Genomic DNA, 9,072 nt, shown 5'->3' on the forward strand with positions numbered 1-9,072 from the left:
GCCTTCGCCTTTTTCCGTCTCTCAGAGGGCCCGATGTGCATTCAAAAGCAGGGAGAGGAAGGCTAATGAAAAGCCCTTCTGCTGCAGCTTCGCATGAAAACAGAAGCAGAGAGAAAAGCAAAGCATTGCTTATTAACTGGCTTTTGTTTTGGTATTTCGCGGGTGTGCGTCACGCTTATCAGCAGCTTGAAGGGCTCTCTGCCTCCCGCTCAACCCACTCACAGCTCCTGTGTACTGGAGACTAAAAACATTCTCTCCACCACTATCTGCTACTGTAACTACAACAAACTGTATAACATTTCAGGGTTACAAGGTTTTTGGATATAGATCTGAGGTAGTTTCTTGCAGCCAGACTTTTGATAATCATAGTCTGCTCCACATTGCTGCCGGCCACTTGAAAGAATATTCCAGGTTCAATCCTCTTGACAGCATTTGTGGCATAATGTTGATTACCACAAAAATAAATAATTAAATAAATACTTAAAATCAGAAATTTAAAGCTTTATTTTTATACATTTTTTATAAAAGTGTTGCTTTTTTACAGTGGTTAGAGTTTTAAAGGTTATGTGGTCATGGTAACGAAGTTGTAAAACTGGATATAGCTTTACAGGAAAAGGTTAATATGTTTATCTTCATATTGTTTTTGTCTTGTGGCTATACTGTTATTATTAACAAACTAAAACTATTGAAAATCACTTTTGTTCAATGAAAACAAAAAAACTGAAATAAAATATAAATATTTAAACTTAAAAAACAAACCACAATTAGAAATGCTGCCTTGGTAAATAACTGTTACCTTTCAGTCGGTCACTCTTGACGTCACGTCGGATGACCGACGAAATTGGGATCTCGCTTAGAGAGACCAATCTACTTCGAGTGTAAACTAAACGAGCCAATGCACATTGGCATGCGATTATTGCATCCAGCTGCCGCTGATCACAGCGTGAGTATAAGTAGGCAGCAGATGCAGCGCATATTCACTTCAGGGAACGAGGGTTACCATACGTAACCGAGATGTTTTTAAATGACTGAAACTGAAATAACATAAAGCTAAACAGAAATATAAAAAAATAATAATAGTAAAAATGACAAAAGCGTGTAACAAAATTATTAAATGTTAAACTAAAATTAAAACTGAAAATATAAAAGTAAAGGCCTATTTAAAATATGAATAAATACTTTTGTAGTGTATAAATAATACCAAAAATAACACTGAAATAGTTCACTTCCATTATAAGTGTCTCACTGTAACCCGTTTTGTTTTGTTTTTTAGAAAATGAGGGACAAGGCAAAATTAATTTTTGTACTATCAGCTGGTCACACTGATCCAACAAAAACAAAAATGTAGTTTTGTTAGTGCAGTGTGAATTAGACATCAGACAAGATAAAGCTGTCTGGGAATCATGTAAAGCTACCAATCCCACTTTGTTTTTTTACATGACATCTAAGGGAAGAATAATCTGAAATCTGATATAACACTGTAGCAGCCTGGGAACTTGTAAACACAACTCCCAGTGGACTGATATAATCCTCCGCACCCTGACTTTGAAAATAGGGCCCTGCAGAATAGGGACTTGCAGTCTTATGACCTTCGTTTTAAATGTTTCTCTGATGTTCGCAGGACTATATGTCGCATTTGTCATTTTATTATTCATAAGGGTCTTCATAAGCACCCCCTTTGTGGCCACACTGGTGCAGATTTCACCACACTATCGACTGCTATTGCCTAATCACCAAAATGTGGAGGTGGAGTGCAAGAGTGCTGAGGGTGTCCATTGCTGTGTGCATCGTAAACATTATGCAAGAACAGAATTAGTACTTCTGAAATCACTAGTACGCAAAAGGTGCCTGAATGATATTCTATTTGTGTGCATCCATGCTAGAGATGTGCTGCAGGGATTGGCTGGTACCTGTCTAGGTGGTGGTACTCCAGCGATGATTGGTGGCGTATCTAGGAGGAGGTTTCAGGACCCTGAAGAGTCTCTCAGTGGGACAAACACCTGCAAACAGATCAGATCACAGAAACACTTCTGTTAGCTGCAAAATATATACATAATATTTTAAAGCTGTTGCTGATGAAGAAATTATCTGTATAAATGTTTGAGGAAGAACACATGGGACTGTTACTAACACACAGAATGAGCTCATTTGTTCTTTAAAGGGGTCATATGACGCGATTTCAATTTTTCCTTTCTCTTTGGAGTGTTACAAGCTCTTGGTGCATAAAGAAGATCTGTAAAGTTGCAAAGACTAAAGTCTCAAATCCAAAGAGTTGCCGCAAGCCTGCCGGACGCTCCTTCGTCGAATCCACCGCCACGCCGTTCTCAAGCTCGCCTGCCTCTGCTCACTCAAGCCGGCCTCCACATACTCTAGGCCGCGGCTCACTCAAGGCCTCCGGCCTACGCTCACTCACTGAGTGACGCTTTTTCGTTGTGAAAGCGAAACTACTTTGTTTGGCCTTCCAAAAGAGGACACAACTAGAAATCTCATGCCTGGAGCTGATCCGTGCTGGTCGCTGAGGAAATACATTAACCGTTTTTTTAACCTTAAACCGCATAAACACATTTCATTACACCAAATACACAAAATAATGTTCTTTTTAGCAGCATCATATTACCCCTTTAATGAGATCACAACCTAGGCAATCAGTGTACAATTGCATACGACACACACACCTGGACAAACCACAAAGATAGGCCTTCATTATAGCACACACATTAGTGTTAAATTGCACACCTATAGAAAACAAAAACCCTCCATTCTCTCGTTTTGCCTACACAGCCAATATGTTCATCATATGCATGCTATCAATATGAATGCTTATCATGCTTTGAATTTTCAGTTCCAGTTTTCAGTGTTACATGATCCTTCAGAAATTATTCTAATATGCAAATGTTCTGCTTAAGAAACATTTCTTATTATCAATGTTGAAAACAATTGTACTGCTTAAAAACATTAACTCAAACTAATAGTTAATTAAAATGTTAAATGTTATTTAAACCAATGTCTGCTATTTAACCCAATATTCAAAATCAGTCACTCATATTTTAAGATGCTGCCTTAGTAGAAAGTTGCCTTTATAGACTATAAACAGCTCAAAGGTTTTGAAACAGCATTTATCTCCTTCACACCCTCCATGGCCATAAAGAAAGCCTGACATAGATTTTCACTTCATCATTCTGAAAGCCATTCGTGGCATACACAAGTCTCTGATGGAGTCACAATAGAACATCTCCACAGGCCTGAACTAAATAAAGAGCTCCAGTTATCAGCGTATGACAGTGGCTCTGACACAACAGTCACCTCTGCTTAACTTCATTCACAGTGCTTCAACATGTCTTTATTATGGAGCATAATGTACTTATGACTGCAGCTTTGGTTCCAGATAAACCTGAACAACTCCATATTCCCATTAGCTTTTGGGACTGTTTGTGCGAGTGATAGAGTTATAAAGAGTGTCTACAGCAATAACTAGCCTGCTTGAAGAGAAAAGATGTATATACTGGTGTACTGTATATATCCATTATCCATCAACTCCTATAAAACAGCACTGCAGTGGTGCAATGGTGGCATCAGGCTATAGATGCATGGATGGATGGATGGAGGATGCATTATTATGGATTATGGACTCGTATTTTGTCCAGAACCAACATTTTAAAATTAAAACACTATAATAATGGATTTGTTGCTTACAAACATGCAGCTTTTCGCTTCACAAAATGTTAATTGATGTACTGGAGTCATGCGGATTACTTGTAGATTATTGTGATCTTTTTATCAGCTGTTCGGACTCTCATTCTGACGGCACCCATTCACCGCAGAGGATCCATTGGTGAGCAAGTTATGTAATGCTACATTTCTCCAAATCTGATTCAATGAAGAAACAAAATCATCTACATGTTGGATGGCCTGAGGGTGAGTACATTTTCAGTAAATTGTAATTTTTGGGTGAACTATTCCTTTAAATTTCCATGCTATTACACTAAAAATCAATCATTTTAAATGCTACAAGTGAATTTAGCATCACAACATTATAATGTATGATTAAAAAAATAAAGGTATTTATTTTGAGATTAGCTAAAGATTACATTTAACAATGTTAATTATTTAGTTTAGGATTAAAAATAATATTAATGCTGGGAAATGCATGTAAAAAGTTAATAACTTGGCAAAATAATACAAATAGCATGTCTAAATGTACCTTTATCTATCCTTCTATCTTGTGTATCCTATTCTGGAGGGTCAGAACTCTGAACTCTGAAGTTAGAGCTCTGACTTTCTGCTTGTGCTTCCGGGGATATGAGGTGGAAAATGCAGCGTTTTCCTCTCTGCCACCAGATAATATGCAGGCACTCCACACACTGACTCACACTGCATGAGGGCTTTTCACGGCATGTTCACACTAAGAACTCCAACGAGACAGAGTAATACCACCCTTGCAGGCACAGAGAGCCCCACACGGGTCCCAGAACCAGCAAACTGACATACTGCTGCTGCAGATGGGATTTATTGAATCCTTTACACACACTAACACAGAGAAGCAAACAACTGTTATGTATACACACTGAAAACACAAGTACATACTAACAAAAAAGTACTTTATACAACACTGTAATGGTGACTAAACTGAGAAAAGTTCCTGTATTTTTGCATTTATTGTTTTTATCTATCTATCTATCTATCTATCTATCTATCTATCTACCTACCTACCTACCTACCTACCAAATAAGTATAGTAAATAAATTACAAAAATGTATGTTTGTGTGAGTGTGTGTGTGTGTGTGTGTGTGTGTGTGTGTGTGTGTGTGAAAAAATGACTTTATTCAACACTGTAATGGTGACTACACTGAGAAAATTTAATGTATTTTGTTTTATTATATCAATATAATCATTTTTTAAATTAAATTTAAATTAAATATTTTTAATTGTGTATGTGTATGTGTGTATTTATATAAAATATAAGCAAATAAATTACAAATATTTATTTAATATGTAATTTATAATGTGTGTATATATATATGTATATATAACAAAATATTTAGTTTATATTTATATTATTTATATTATAATATATTATGTATATTATATTTATATTATTGTAAAATATTTTGTTTATTAAATCATCAGGGGTCAGACCATCATTTATATTACTATACAATTATACAACTTAAACCACACTGCAATTTTTGTCTTGTTTTTTTTTTTTTAAACCTACAACAAGATAAATTTAACTAAGCAACTAAGTCTGATCAATCAAGAAAAAAATGGTCATAATATAATTAAATATATACTATATGGTATTCTCAATATATACTGTACCTTACATCAAAAATAAAATTATTATTATTATTATTTGCAGTGCATGTATTACTTTGCAGATCCTTCCTAAAATTACTGTTCAGTTTAATTTACTTACCAAATCCAATTCTTACTCGTATTGGCACTTGTCGAGTGTTAATTTTGGACCCTGCATACTAAGCAGTGAAGGCAGGGGAGGACAGTGAGAGGGAGGAGGGTGGGCCCTGTGCTGTCTGGAAAAGATCTGCGTTAACCGCAGGCTCTGGTGTGGCCATCTCGCTTTCTTTTCAGGATGTCATTATATGATTTTCAGAGAAAGCAGTGTCTAAATTAGCCCTGTGCCTCCCTCAACTAAACTCACTGACTACACAACCCAAAAAGAGAAAGAGAGAGAAAAAAAGAACTGCATTAACTTGGAGAAACTCCAAATTAAGCACATTATTCAAAAACCTGAAAAGGGCAGAAGCCAGAGTGAAAAATAGACACATGACAACATGCTGCTTAATGGATGAATGTTCAGAGCAGATCTGCATGTCTAAAGCAGGAAGACTGGCAGATGGCGTAAATATGCTTCTGCTGAACTGCTATCTCACCCCAGCACTGTGGTCTATGAACACGACACGTCCAACAGACATTCTTTATGCACTCCAGAACATGCGTTTTATTATGTTCTCTCGCTTACTGCTCTTCAACTTTATATGTCAGAAGTGAGCTGGTGGTTTAGATCCCATGAAGCCAAAATAGTTTAGTAAAAAATGGCATTATAGAAGAGCGAAGAGTCTCTGAAGACTTGACCTAACAGCTTTGAGATAATAACTTCCTGATCCAGTGCTCATCTGCCTGTCATCGTCCTGAGAAATTGAGAGGAACATCTTCAGAGAGGATGTCTAGAAACAAAAATCTAAGCTGATAGAGTGGGTCTACCTCCATTATTCGCTCTCATTTGTAATTCGGTTCAGCTCCTGCCATGAGAAAACACTTCCAGCACCCACCTGGTGCATTTAGTAATTTAATGTATCTAGTAAAGTCAACATGAAATCCAGTTTGAAAACAGCTGATAAAACATCTCAATAACCCACAAGTACCTCACATGACTCCAGTCCATCAACTAACATCCTATGAAGTGAAAAGCGCGTTTGTAAGAAACAAATCTATCATTAAGATGTTTATAACTTCAAACTGTTGCTTCTGGCTAAAATCCATAATATTGCTTACTCCGATCAAAAAGTCGTCTCGTCTGAATCAGAAGAGAAATGGGCACAAATCAAGATCCGTTTGCAAGCTAAAAGAGGTGAATTTTTGGACTTTTTCCACCGGAGGAAGCGTTATTATGGATTATGGGCTGGTATTTTGGCAGGAAGCAACAGTTTAATGTTAAAATGCCTTAAAGATGGTTTTGTTTTTCACTTCACAAGACATTTATGGACTGGAGTTATGTGGATTACTTGTGGATTATTGTGTTCATGTTTTTAATCAGATGTTTGAACTCTTACTCTGATGGCACCCATTCACTGCAGAGAATCCATTGGTAAGCAAGTGATGTAATGCTAAATTTCTCTAAATCTGTACCGATGAAGAAACAAACTCATCTACATCTTGGATGGCCTGAAGGTGAAATTTGAAGCAAATTTTCATTCCTTCCAAAAATATTCCTCTAAGAAAATAAGTAAGGTCATGAAATTTTGATTTCATGTTGACTTTAAAGAATTCCGTCCTCCAAAGACTGCTATCAGCAAAACTTAATGTGCAAAATGATTCAAAGGAAGAGAAAGTTTCTGATTGGCTGAGTGCAGCTGATTTGCTGTTTATAGACCGTAGGGCAGTCACAGAGACAGGTGTGATACTTCAGGACACCTTTTTTTAATGACATCTGACAGGTAGTGGGGACATTGTGTGTGTGCAGGCTTACAGAATTGAATTTTATTTTTATTTTTTTATTTCATGAGGACACCCGTGAAAAAGTACAGAAAAAATAAGGATCCAATTAGGACTACTTTTTCATTGTGAAGATTATATTGTATTCTTAAACATACTTTAAAAGACCTCACTGCATCAGAAAATTGCAATCATAATAAAGATATCACTAAACCAATATTAAACAGCCTAATTATTTTTCTAAGTCAGTCATCTTAACTCACTCTCTTGTAAAGATACTATTACCAGATGAAGTCCTGGTAATAAAGCCAGAGACAGCTTTCTTCTATTAAAGAATAATTATTTGCTAACAAGCGAGGAATAATAAATATCACATTTCTGTGAAGAGTTGCTGATAAATCAAGAGAATGTGGGATTGTTTTAAGTGGCAGCTTTCCTACAAAAGACTGTTTAAATATGATTTAAATGGACAGACAGACAAAGTACAGTTTATCAGGATTTATTTTTAATTTTTGTTTTACCTTTAACATTTTTAGCGGTGATCATCAGTGAGGATTTTAATGTGGTATGAGAGAAAATTCTCATCCTGTGTCTCATATTCATGGATTTAACAACAAATTTAAAGGGGTCATATGATGCGATTTCAATTTTTCCTTTCTCTTTGGAGTGTTACAAGCTCTTGGTGCATAAAGAAGATCTGTAAAGTTGCAAAGACTAAAGTCTCAAATTCAAAGAGATATTCTTTATAAAAGTTAAGAGTCAACCACCCCTACCTAAAACGGCTCGTTCTAACACGCCCCCACATGTCTACGTCACTATTTCTGGGGCAATATATCGCACAACAAAAAGTTGTTATCGTGACAGGCCTACTAACAACAGTTATTGAAAAACTAACTGAAATAAAATAATAATTATCAACAATAAATAATCGTTTTCGTAATCATTACGTTCTCAGCCCTTGGCGGAAAAATATACGAGCTGTGTGGAGGTTCAGGGAAATAGCCTACCTGTAATGGCGCAACACGCTCATGGGGTTATCTGACAGAGAGACGCAAAGCAGTTTAAAGCCTGCACTGGTCCTGTTTGGTAAACGTGCACCAGCAGTACTTAACAGAACACCCAACCCATTATCTGATAGCAGCACTAATTTAATTCTGTACCAGACTAGAACCGTTTGACATAAAGACCGCCAGTCGCGACCCGAACCGCACTCGCATTAAATCTATTACACCAGGTAAGCAAGATTATTTATTTTATCATGTAACACAAGCAATCAAACCAACATTAGCCATTCTAAGTTGGTGCTTTGAAGAAAAACAGACATGCAGCACAACATGATAATTAACAGAAAAAAAGATGAGAACGAGCATCCTTTCGGTAAACAACACAAAACTTTTGCCTAGCATCTTGATCTTGTGATCACTCTGCCAGGCTTTTGAACAAATGTGCATCATACACACGCTTATAATTCTTCATAAATGAAAAGAACATTCAAATATAAGCCTTTACTGTTAAATGCGATTGCCGTTATTATTGAATTTCATTAGTCCCAGTTAGAATTTATGCGCAGTTGTTCACGGAAAAGTGAGCAAGACACGACAGTTACAATATATTATGATTGTTAAAAAAGAAAAAAGACATCTAACCATCATAACCAAATTAGGCTACATTTATTGTCATATTAAATATCTCAATACACATCATTACTCAGCATGCTTGTGTCGCTATATGGTTAAATTATGCCTACGTCTTTCTTTGGCCTGCACTCTGGAAGTGGGAAGTGAATTCTGCTGAACTTTAATTAAAACTGAAACTAAAACTGAAACTAAACTATATAAAAACTAAATAAAAATGCGTTCACAAAATAAAAACTAAACTAAAACTAACAAAAATATGAAT

General features: G+C 36.1%; 1 protein-coding gene across 8 annotated transcripts in view; it reads right to left on the reverse strand.

The window, feature by feature from the left end:
* LOC107673740 (microtubule-associated protein 2-like) overlaps positions 1–9,072 on the reverse strand; it is a 123,026-nt gene that overhangs the window by 66,531 nt on the left and 47,423 nt on the right. For all 8 annotated transcript variants that reach the window (XM_016467497.1, XM_016467501.1, XM_016467500.1 and 5 more), the window contains exon 3: positions 1,911–2,000. The gene's annotated coding sequence lies outside the window, so the exon portion shown is untranslated. The remainder of the gene's footprint in view (positions 1–1,910; positions 2,001–9,072) is intronic.

Source organism: Sinocyclocheilus anshuiensis, unplaced genomic scaffold (assembly GCF_001515605.1).
Source record: "Sinocyclocheilus anshuiensis isolate Anshui unplaced genomic scaffold, SAMN03320099.WGS_v1.1 scaffold808, whole genome shotgun sequence".
In the NCBI taxonomy this organism is placed as follows: Eukaryota; Metazoa; Chordata; class Actinopteri; order Cypriniformes; family Cyprinidae; genus Sinocyclocheilus; species Sinocyclocheilus anshuiensis.